Genomic DNA, 13,341 nt, shown 5'->3' on the forward strand with positions numbered 1-13,341 from the left:
CGCTTTAGATAATATATGTCTAGCTGATTTTTCTGCTTCTTATAGTTTTAGCAAACAGCAGGGTGGAGCCCGCCAAGAGTCAGTAGATCTGGATGACCCAGAAGCACCAACATCCGATTCAATAGTTTCTGCACTTCGCAATGGTAGTGGTTTTATTAGGAAAAGACGCTCTCCCAGTATTATTAGATATAGAAGATTTAATTTAGTGAGAAGAGACTGCGAATCGTTTTGTAGCAATAATCAGGAGTTAGTCGAAACTAACCGTAGGAAGTATAATAGCTTAGATGATAGTGAGCTTCAGAATGCTCTTAACGACGCAGTTCAGGAAGAGAATGAGGGCAATATTGAAAATGGAGAGGTAGAAGATGATAGCTTTAGAGTGTTAGGATTGCCAGAAATAGATTCAAGATTGAATGTCTTAAACATCAATGGCAGGGATGAGAATCAGGATGTAGATAATAACAATATCCGTCTAATTAAGCTGCCACCTTTGCTTTCGTCCGATAGAATCCAAGATCTACTCAGATCTTGAAATTTAAAGCAGAAGACTTACTTTACACATGTACTGCACAAAGTGAAAAGTAAGTCAACATTTTACGAATTCGTTGGAGGTGGTTCTGGTGTCGGAAAGAGCCGACTGATCACCTCCATTATTCAAGCATTATCCCATATGTTTAATAGTAGGCCTGGGAATAATGATTCAGAAAAAATGTTACTCTGTGCCCCAACAGGTAAAGCTTTTCAAATAGTGCAGCTTTCAGTGATCAGGATAATTTAATAGATAATGGAGCAGAGAAAGAGCGGAATGAAAGTATTCAAAATGAATCAGAGGAGGAAGTATTAGAGAATTTCTTGACCTTTGACAACAATTTAAAAAATTAATTGTGGCAAGATTTAGCCGTTAATAGGAATCCCTTTTGCTTAAATTGTATAAAGACGGAACAAAATGAAATGTATTATAGGAAAAATTTTTATGAAAGTGGAGTAGATCTAAAAAAGGTACAGGAAAGGTATATTAAGTTAAAAAAAAAAAGGTTTAATGCTTACAAGTGGGCTTCTACATACAGGCGGTTTTCTTGTAGAATTCGCAAGGTCACGAAACCTGCTAATGTCTTCACGAAAATCAATTATTTATCCCATGTTTCCGAACAATCAAAAGTATTATGCAAAATGATTTTGAAAAATAGCCATTTTTATAATATTGCTGAAAGGGCTTTCGCATAAAATATTAATTTTTACTCTGCCAGAGCGTACGATTATCTTAGAGACGTTCTTCATTTAAGACACCCATCTAAGAAATCGTTAAATCGATGGGCGCTATTTAAGAACTTATCACCTGGATTTAATCCAGAATTATTAGAAAATCTGCAGAGCATCGTTGAAAAAATGAGCGAGAAGGGAAAATACGCAGTTTTAGTTTTTGATGAAGTCAAAATAAAGAAAGGTCTGCAGTACAATTCATCTCTTGACGAGATACAGGGGTTTGAAAATGATGGCGAGAAGAGAAGTAGGTTTTTAGGTCAACAGGTCTGTGTTTTCCTTATAAGGGGTCTCTTTGAAAATTGGAAATATGTTTTAAGCTATACTGTTTCGGCTAATGGAATTAAATACTCCGATCTTAAGTCTAAAGTTGAGGCCAATATTGGACTGTCACAAGCATTGGGGCTTAAGGTCAAAGCCATTGTTTGGGATCAGGGTTCCAATAATAGGGCCGTTTTTGATAGATGGGGCATAGGCATCAACAACCCTAGTTTTTCTATTAACGAGAAAGAAATATTTGCGATATTCGATGCACCACATCTTGTTAAATCGCTAAGAAATATTCTTTTAAGACATAACATTTCAACACCTCAAGGCACAGTTTCATGGAATATTATTAGAAAATTATATGAAATTGAAACTAAAAATTTGACGCGCCTATGCCCGAAATTGACTCCAAAACATGTCAGTCCAAATTGTTTTGAGAAAATGAAAGTCAAATTTGCCACACAAGTTTTTAGCCACAGTGTAGCTGCTGCGATACGCACTGTTGTAGATTCAGGCGGGTTTACTGATTGTAAAAATAGTGCTCTTGCAACAGCAATCTTCATTGACAAAATTAATAACCTTTTTGATTGTTTAAGATTGTTAAATCCTTACAGATGAGCTCTTAGGAAAAACAATAATGTCCATGAATATCTTCAGGAAATGAGAGATTATTTTCATGACCTGAAGTATCCACAAAAAGTATATTGTATTGATGGGCTGATTATTACAATCTCATCTATAATTGCTTTAGCGGAAAATATTTGGAACAACAGCAGTGATATTTTCTTTGTTACCACATCCAAATTGAACCAAGACCCTTTAGAAAATTTATTTTATTTAATTAGAAGTCGGGGAGCAACTAATACAAACCCAACAGTTTTTGAATTTAATACGATTATATCTAAAATGCTCTCAATGAAAATTTTGACATCAACTTCTATTTCTGGAAATTGTATTCCAGATGAAGATCTCATGTTAGCTAATATAATAAAGGATAGCGGATCTAATCTATCAGTATTTCATGAGCAGTGTGCCACAAATTCATCTGTAGAACAAGAACCTTTAGATCCAGATGTTGTTGAATTGTCATTAGCCGCATTGCAAATATTCAGAATGTTTTTAATGAAAATGCATTACGATATTTTGCTGGGTATCTTCTCTACAAATTATTACAAAAAACTGATTGCGAAATTTGTTCAAATCTCTTAAGGTCATCGGATGAAATGCAGTGTTCTTCTGAGTATTTAATACTCAATAAAAATTTCCATTACATAAACCAATACCTTAAGTTAAAAGCCCCTTCTGACCATTTTTATGTGTTAATAAAACTTCATTTTGAAATATTTAAGGAAATTTTCGACAAGAAGCCATTCATAGCAAAACTTAAAGAAACAAATACAAAGGCTCCATTCGAGACTGCTCGATTAGGAGATACCCTGAACCCTCTAAGCTGATATTCTAATCATTCTGCGCATTTATGCACACATACATACACATGCATCCACACGCACGCGTAAGCCTGCGCTCTGCTAACTGCGCAGTAAGCAGCAGCTGCGCTGCAGTGTGGGCAATATTATGAGAATTTATTTGTTAAATAATTTCTTTTGTAGACCTACGATCTTAATGAAACTTTCAGAGGGTAATCATATGGTGAATATGTGTGTACATTCCATAACTTTATATACAACGCAAATTTGAAGACTCCAGGTCCAAAAGTATTCAAATTAGGCTTAAAAAGCAAAATCAAATTTTCGATTATTCTCGATAAAAAAGTTATCGGATGATGTATCGAAAAAATAAAGCAAACTCGTACTGCGTATGGTACACACAAGTATGCATGCCAAATTTCAGCTCTCTGCTCTAAGCAGCAGGCTGCTTAATTTTTGACGATAAAGCCCGTCTTATTAGAGCCGATCCTGTGACTTGTGCTAGATATTTTGACTTTCACTATAGACAGATTTTGAAGGTAATGAAGAAGGAAAATGGTGTTTTAAAGACTTCATTCGCTGAAATTAAGCTTAACGTTTACAATTAACATCGTCTCCAACTGCAGCGAGCCAATATAGATATTCAGTTCATATTAGATCCCTATGCTTGCTGCAGTTACGTCGTTAATTATATTAACAAGTCCCAGGGAGGAATTTCAAAATTAATGCGTGAAGCAGTTAATGAGATTAGTAGGGACAATGTAACCATCAAACAAAAGTTAAATCACATAGGCCACACATTCATTTCGGGCACTGATATATCTGCCCAGGAAACCGTTTACTGCCGTTTCGGTATGCAATTGTTCGAAAGTAGTAACGCTGAAGTATATATCAATACTTTCTTGCTAGAGCATCGGGTTAGGATGCTTAAAACTAGACAGCAGTTAGAAAATTTACCCGATGGCTCTACAGACATATTTTTATTAGGGCTCTTAGAGCATTGTGTTCAGTGCCCAGACGCTTTAGATAATATATGTCTAGCTGATTTTTCTGCTTCTTATAGTTTTAGCAAACAGCAGGGTGGAGCCCGCCAAGAGTCAGTAGATCTGGATGACCCAGAAGCACCAACATCCGATTCAATAGTTTCTGCACTTCGCAATGGTAGTGGTTTTATTAGGAAAAGACGCTCTCCCAGTATTATTAGATATAGAAGATTTAATTTAGTGAGAAGAGACTGCGAATCGTTTTGTAGCAATAATCAGGAGTTAGTCGAAACTAACCGTAGGAAGTATAATAGCTTAGATGATAGTGAGCTTCAGAATGCTCTTAACGACGCAGTTCAGGAAGAGAATGAGGGCAATATTGAAAATGGAGAGGTAGAAGATGATAGCTTTAGAGTGTTAGGATTGCCAGAAATAGATTCAAGATTGAATGTCTTAAACATCAATGGCAGGGATGAGAATCAGGATGTAGATAATAACAATATCCGTCTAATTAAGCTGCCACCTTTGCTTTCGTCCGATAGAATCCAAGATCTACTCAGATCTTGAAATTTAAAGCAGAAGACTTACTTTACACATGTACTGCACAAAGTGAAAAGTAAGTCAACATTTTACGAATTCGTTGGAGGTGGTTCTGGTGTCGGAAAGAGCCGACTGATCACCTCCATTATTCAAGCATTATCCCATATGTTTAATAGTAGGCCTGGAAAAAATGTTACTCTGTGCCCCAACAGGTAAAGCTTTTCAAATAGTGCAGCTTTCAGTGATCAGGATAATTTAATAGATAATGGAGCAGAGAAAGAGCGGAATGAAAGTATTCAAAATGAATCAGAGGAGGAAGTATTAGAGAATTTCTTGACCTTTGACAACAATTTAAAAAATTAATTGTGGCAAGATTTAGCCGTTAATAGGAATCCCTTTTGCTTAAATTGTATAAAGACGGAACAAAATGAAAGGTATTATAGGAAAAAATTTTATGAAAGTGGAGTAGATCTAAAAAAGGTACAGGAAAGGTATATTAAGTTAAAAAAAAAAAGGTTTAATGCTTACAAGTGGGCTTCTACATACAGGCGGTTTTCTTGTAGAATTCGCAAGGTCACGAAACCTGCTAATGTCTTCACGAAAATCAATTATTTATCCCATGTTTCCGAACAATCAAAAGTATTATGCAAAATGATTTTGAAAAATAGCCATTTTTATAATATTGCTGAAAGGGCTTTCGCATAAAATATTAATTTTTACTCTGCCAGAGCGTACGATTATCTTAGAGACGTTCTTCATTTAAGACTCCCATCTAAGAAATCGTTAAATCGATGGGCGCTATTTAAGAACTTATCACCTGGATTTAATCCAGAATTATTAGAAAATCTGCAGAGCGTCGTTGAAAAAATGAGCGAGAAGGGAAAATACGCAGTTTTAGTTTTTGATGAAGTCAAAATAAAGAAAGGTCTGCAGTACAATTCATCTCTTGACGAGATACAGGGGTTTGAAAATGATGGCGAGAAGAGAAGTAGGTTTTTAGGTCAACAGGTCTGTGTTTTCCTTATAAGGGGTCTCTTTGAAAATTGGAAATATGTTTTAAGCTATACTGTTTCGGCTAATGGAATTAAATACTCCGATCTTAAGTCTAAAGTTGAGGCCAATATTGGACTGTCACAAGCATTGGGGCTTAAGGTCAAAGCCATTGTTTGGGATCAGGGTTCCAATAATAGGGCCGTTTTTGATAGATGGGGCATAGGCATCAACAACCCTAGTTTTTCTATTAACGAGAAAGAAATATTTGCGATATTCGATGCACCACATCTTGTTAAATCGCTAAGAAATATTCTTTTAAGACATAACATTTCAACACCTCAGGGCACAGTTTCATGGAATATTATTAGAAAATTATATGAAATTGAAACTAAAAATTTGACGCGCCTATGCCCGAAATTGACTCCAAAACATGTCAGTCCAAATTGTTTTGAGAAAATGAAAGTCAAATTTGCCACACAAGTTTTTAGCCACAGTGTAGCTGCTGCGATACGCACTGTTGTAGATTCAGGCGGGTTTGCTGATTGTAAAAATAGTGCTCTTGCAACAGCAATCTTCATTGACAAAATTAATAACCTTTTTGATTGTTTAAGATTGTTAAATCCTTACAGATGAGCTCTTAGGAAAAACAATAATGTCCATGAATATCTTCAGGAAATGAGAGATTATTTTCATGACCTGAAGTATCCACAAAAAGTATATTGTATTGATGGGCTGATTATTACAATCTCATCTATAATTGCTTTAGCGGAAAATATTTGGAACGACAGCAGTGATATTTTCTTTGTTACCACATCCAAATTGAACCAAGACCCTTTAGAAAATTTATTTTATTTAATTAGAAGTCGGGGAGCAACTAATACAAACCCAACAGTTTTTGAATTTAATACGATTATATCTAAAATGCTCTCAATGAAAATTTTGACATCAACTTCTATTTCTGGAAATTGTATTCCAGATGAAGATCTCATGTTAGCTAATATAATAAAGGATAGCGGATCTAATCAGAATTCAGAATATCAGAATTTCATGAGCAGTGTGCCACGAATTCATCTGTAGAACAAGAACCTTTAGATCCAGATGTTGTTGAATTGTCATTAGCCGCATTGCAAATATTCAGAATGTTTTTAATGAAAATGCATTACGATATTTTGCTGGGTATCTTCTCTACAAATTATTACAAAAAACTGATTGCGAAATTTGTTCAAATCTCTTAAGGTCATCGGATGAAATGCAGTGTTCTTCTGAGTATTTAATACTCAATAAAAATTTCCATTACATAAACCAATACCTTAATTTAAAAGCCCCTTCTGACCATTTTTATGAGTTAATAAAACTTCATTTTGAAATATTTAAGGAAATTTTCGACAAGAAGCCATTCATAGCAAAACTTAAAGAAACAAATACGAAGGCTCCATTCGAGACTGCTCGATTAGGAGATACCCTGAACCCTCTAAGCTGATATTCTAATCATTCTGCGCATTTATGCACACATACATACACATGCATCCACACGCACGCGTAAGCCTGCGCTCTGCTAACTGCGCAGTAAGCAGCGGCTGCGCTGCAGTGTGGGCAATATTATGAGAATTTATTTGTTGAATAATTTCTTTTGTAGACCTACGATCTTAATGAAACTTTCAGAGGGTAATCATATGGTGAATATGTGTGTACATTCCATAACTTTATATACAACGCAAATTTGAAGACTCCAGGTCCAAAAGTATTCAAATTAGGATTAAAAAGCAAAATCAAATTTTCGATTATTCTCGATAAAAAAGTTATCGGATGATGTATCGAAAAAATAAAGCAAACTCGTACTGCGTATGGTACACACAAGTATGCATGCCAAATTTCAGCTCTCTGCTCTAAGCAGCAGGCTGCTTAATTTTTGACGATAAAGCCCGTCTTATTAGAGCCGATCCTGTGACTTGTGCTAGATATTTTGACTTTCACTATAGACAGATTTTGAAGGTAATGAAGAAGGAAAATGGTGTTTTAAAGACTTCATTCGCTGAAATTAAGCTTAACGTTTACAATTAACATCGTCTCCAACTGCAGCGAGCCAATATAGATATTCAGTTCATATTAGATCCCTATGCTTGCTGCAGTTACGTCGTTAATTATATTAACAAGTCCCAGGGAGGAATTTCAAAATTAATGCGTGAAGCAGTTAATGAGATTAGTAGGGACAATGTAACCATCAAACAAAAGTTAAATCACATAGGCCACACATTCATTTCGGGCACTGATATATCTGCCCAGGAAACCGTTTACTGCCGTTTCGGTATGCAATTGTTCGAAAGTAGTAACGCTGAAGTATATATCAATACTTTCTTGCTAGAGCATCGGGTTAGGATGCTTAAAACTAGACAGCAGTTAGAAAATTTACCCGATGGCTCTACAGACATATTTTTATTAGGGCTCTTAGAGCATTGTGTTCAGTGCCCAGACGCTTTAGATAATATATGTCTAGCTGATTTTTCTGCTTCTTATAGTTTTAGCAAACAGCAGGGTGGAGCCCGCCAAGAGTCAGTAGATCTGGATGACCCAGAAGCACCAACATCCGATTCAATAGTTTCTGCACTTCGCAATGGTAGTGGTTTTATTAGGAAAAGACGCTCTCCCAGTATTATTAGATATAGAAGATTTAATTTAGTGAGAAATGACTGCGAATCGTTTTGTAGCAATAATCAGGAGTTAGTCGAAACTAACCGTAGGAAGTATAACAGCTTAGATGATAGTGAGCTTCAGAATGCTCTTAACGACGCAGTTCAGGAAGAGAATGAGGGCAATATTGAAAATGGAGAGATAGAAGATGATAGCTTTAGAGTGTTAGGATTGCCAGAAATAGATTCAAGATTGAAACATCAATGGCAGGGATGAGAATCAGGATGTAGATAATAACAATATCCGTCTAATTAAGCTGCCACCTTTGCTTTCGTCCGATAGAATCCAAGATCTACTCAGATCTTGAAATTTAAAGCAGAAGACTTACTTTACACATGTACTGCACAAAGTGAAAAGTAAGTCAACATTTTACGAATTCGTTGGAGGTGGTTCTGGTGTCGGAAAGAGCCGACTGATCACTTACATTTTTCAAGCATTATCTCATATGTTTAATAGTAGGCCTGGGAATAATGATTCAAAAAAAATGTTACTCTGTGCCCCAACAGGTAAAGCTTTTCAAATAGTGCAGCTTTCAGTGATCAGGATAATTTAATAGATAATGGAGCAGAGAAAGAGCGGAATGAAAGTATTCAAAATGAATCAGAGGAGGAAGTATTAGAGAATTTCTTGACCTTTGACAACAATTTAAAAAATTAATTGTGGCAAGATTTAGCCGTTAATAGGAATCCCTTTTGCTTAAATTGTATAAAGACGGAACAAAATGAAAGGTATTATAGGAAAAAATTTTATGAAAGTGGAGTAGATCTAAAAAAGGTACAGGAAAGGTATATTAAGTTAAAAAAAAAAAGGTTTAATGCTTACAAGTGGGCTTCTACATACAGGCGGTTTTCTTGTAGAATTCGCAAGGTCACGAAACCTGCTAATGTCTTCACGAAAATCAATTATTTATCCCATGTTTCCGAACAATCAAAAGTATTATGCAAAATGATTTTGAAAAATAGCCATTTTTATAATATTGCTGAAAGGGCTTTCGCATAAAATATTAATTTTTACTCTGCCAGAGCGTACGATTATCTTAGAGACGTTCTTCATTTAAGACTCCCATCTAAGAAATCGTTAAATCGATGGGCGCTATTTAAGAACTTATCACCTGGATTTAATCCAGAATTATTAGAAAATCTGCAGAGCGTCGTTGAAAAAATGAGCGAGAAGGGAAAATACGCAGTTTTAGTTTTTGATGAAGTCAAAATAAAGAAAGGTCTGCAGTACAATTCATCTCTTGACGAGATACAGGGGTTTGAAAATGATGGCGAGAAGAGAAGTAGGTTTTTAGGTCAACAGGTCTGTGTTTTCCTTATAAGGGGTCTCTTTGAAAATTGGAAATATGTTTTAAGCTATACTGTTTCGGCTAATGGAATTAAATACTCCGATCTTAAGTCTAAAGTTGAGGCCAATATTGGACTGTCACAAGCATTGGGGCTTAAGGTCAAAGCCATTGTTTGGGATCAGGGTTCCAATAATAGGGCCGTTTTTGATAGATGGGGCATAGGCATCAACAACCCTAGTTTTTCTATTAACGAGAAAGAAATATTTGCGATATTCGATGCACCACATCTTGTTAAATCGCTAAGAAATATTCTTTTAAGACATAACATTTCAACACCTCAGGGCACAGTTTCATGGAATATTATTAGAAAATTATATGAAATTGAAACTAAAAATTTGACGCGCCTATGCCCGAAATTGACTCCAAAACATGTCAGTCCAAATTGTTTTGAGAAAATGAAAGTCAAATTTGCCACACAAGTTTTTAGCCACAGTGTAGCTGCTGCGATACGCACTGTTGTAGATTCAGGCGGGTTTGCTGATTGTAAAAATAGTGCTCTTGCAACAGCAATCTTCATTGACAAAATTAATAACCTTTTTGATTGTTTAAGATTGTTAAATCCTTACAGAGCTCTTAGGAAAAACAATAATGTCCATGAATATCTTCAGGAAATGAGAGATTATTTTCATGACCTGAAGTATCCACAAAAAGTATATTGTATTGATGGGCTGATTATTACAATCTCATCTATAATTGCTTTAGCGGAAAATATTTGGAACGACAGCAGTGATATTTTCTTTGTTACCACATCCAAATTGAACCAAGACCCTTTAGAAAATTTATTTTATTTAATTAGAAGTCGGGGAGCAACTAATACAAACCCAACAGTTTTTGAATTTAATACGATTATATCTAAAATGCTCTCAATGAAAATTTTGACATCAACTTCTATTTCTGGAAATTGTATTCCAGATGAAGATCTCATGTTAGCTAATATAATAAAGGATAGCGGATCTAATCTATCAGAATTTCATGAGCAGTGTGCCACGAATTCATCTGTAGAACAAGAACCTTTAGATCCAGATGTTGTTGAATTGTCATTAGCCGCATTGCAAATATTCAGAATGTTTTTAATGAAAATGCATTACGATATTTTGCTGGGTATCTTCTCTACAAATTATTACAAAAAACTGATTGCGAAATTTGTTCAAATCTCTTAAGGTCATCGGATGAAATGCAGTGTTCTTCTGAGTATTTAATACTCAATAAAAATTTCCATTACATAAACCAATACCTTAATTTAAAAGCCCCTTCTGACCATTTTTATGAGTTAATAAAACTTCATTTTGAAATATTTAAGGAAATTTTCGACAAGAAGCCATTCATAGCAAAACTTAAAGAAACAAATACGAAGGCTCCATTCGAGACTGCTCGATTAGGAGATACCCTGAACCCTCTAAGCTGATATTCTAATCATTCTGCGCATTTATGCACACATACATACACATGCATCCACACGCACGCGTAAGCCTGCGCTCTGCTAACTGCGCAGTAAGCAGCGGCTGCGCTGCAGTGTGGGCAATATTATGAGAATTTATTTGTTGAATAATTTCTTTTGTAGACCTACGATCTTAATGAAACTTTCAGAGGGTAATCATATGGTGAATATGTGTGTACATTCCATAACTTTATATACAACGCAAATTTGAAGACTCCAGGTCCAAAAGTATTCAAATTAGGATTAAAAAGCAAAATCAAATTTTCGATTATTCTCGATAAAAAAGTTATCGGATGATGTATCGAAAAAATAAAGCAAACTCGTACTGCGTATGGTACACACAAGTATGCATGCCAAATTTCAGCTCTCTGCTCTAAGCAGCAGGCTGCTTAATTTTTGACGATAAAGCCCGTCTTATTAGAGCCGATCCTGTGACTTGTGCTAGATATTTTGACTTTCACTATAGACAGATTTTGAAGGTAATGAAGAAGGAAAATGGTGTTTTAAAGACTTCATTCGCTGAAATTAAGCTTAACGTTTACAATTAACATCGTCTCCAACTGCAGCGAGCCAATATAGATATTCAGTTCATATTAGATCCCTATGCTTGCTGCAGTTACGTCGTTAATTATATTAACAAGTCCCAGGGAGGAATTTCAAAATTAATGCGTGAAGCAGTTAATGAGATTAGTAGGGACAATGTAACCATCAAACAAAAGTTAAATCACATAGGCCACACATTCATTTCGGGCACTGATATATCTGCCCAGGAAACCGTTTACTGCCGTTTCGGTATGCAATTGTTCGAAAGCAGTAACGCTGAAGTATATATCAATACTTTCTTGCTAGAGCATCGGGTTAGGATGCTTAAAACTAGACAGCAGTTAGAAAATTTACCCGATGGCTCTACAGACATATTTTTATTAGGGCTCTTAGAGCATTGTGTTCAGTGCCCAGACGCTTTAGATAATATATGTCTAGCTGATTTTTCTGCTTCTTATAGTTTTAGCAAACAGCAGGGTGGAGCCCGCCAAGAGTCAGTAGATCTGGATGACCCAGAAGCACCAACATCCGATTCAATAGTTTCTGCACTTCGCAATGGTAGTGGTTTTATTAGGAAAAGACGCTCTCCCAGTATTATTAGATATAGAAGATTTAATTTAGTGAGAAATGACTGCGAATCGTTTTGTAGCAATAATCAGGAGTTAGTCGAAACTAACCGTAGGAAGTATAACAGCTTAGATGATAGTGAGCTTCAGAATGCTCTTAACGACGCAGTTCAGGAAGAGAATGAGGGCAATATTGAAAATGGAGAGATAGAAGATGATAGCTTTAGAGTGTTAGGATTGCCAGAAATAGATTCAAGATTGAAACATCAATGGCAGGGATGAGAATCAGGATGTAGATAATAACAATATCCGTCTAATTAAGCTGTCACCTTTGTTTTCGTCCGATAGAATCCAAGATCTAGTCAGATCTTGAAATTTAAAGCAGAAGACTTACTTTACACATGTACTGCACAAAGTGAAAAGTAAGTCAACATTTTACGAATTCGTTGGAGGTGGTTCTGGTGTCGGAAAGAGCCGACTGATCACCTCCATTTTTTAAGCATTATCCCATATGTTTAATAGTAGGCCTGGGAATAGTGATTCAGCAAATATTACTCTGTGCCCCAACAGGTAAAGCTGCTTTCGGAATTAGTGGTTCGACACTACATTCCATGTTCTCTCTACCAGTTAACCAATCTGGTTCTGATTTGAAAGCTTTAAGTAATGACTCAGTCAATAGTTTACATTCAAGGTTAATAGACCTTAAACTTATTATAACAGATTATATATCTATGATAGGCTCCAAAATATTTTCCCAGCTGGACTCCCGTCTAAAACAAATTTTCAAAAATACTTCTTCATTTGGTGGTATATCTGTAATAGTGTTTGGGGATCTACGACAGTTGTCACCAGTAGGCGATCGTTGGATTTTCGAATCTAGCTCCCATGATCCCTACAGTGCAATATACGTTTCTTCGCTCTGGGATCTCTTTAAATATTTTGAGCTCACAGAAATACTGCGACAACGGGAGGATCAAAGTTTTGCTTCGGCTTTAAGTAATATGGCATCGGGAAATATGACACCCGATAATATTAACCTTTTACGATCCCGGATTTGTCAGCCATAGGATTTTCCCGATGATGCAATTCATCTGTTTAGCACAAATGCGGCGATAGGTACATATAATACTATAAAGCTTAACGATATTGCAATGGATCCATTTATTTCCGTTGGCGACGATTTAATTAAAGCTATCCATTTCAATGTAGCAAATAGGGATAGAATTTTAGATTTCGTGGTTAGCTTTAGGTCCGAAACACAGGGTCTATGTAAATCCATCCTTTTAAA

Source organism: Drosophila arizonae, chromosome X, assembly GCF_054131065.1.
Source record: "Drosophila arizonae isolate 15081-1271.41 chromosome X, UAZ_ARI_1.0, whole genome shotgun sequence".
Classification (NCBI taxonomy): domain Eukaryota; kingdom Metazoa; phylum Arthropoda; class Insecta; order Diptera; family Drosophilidae; genus Drosophila; species Drosophila arizonae.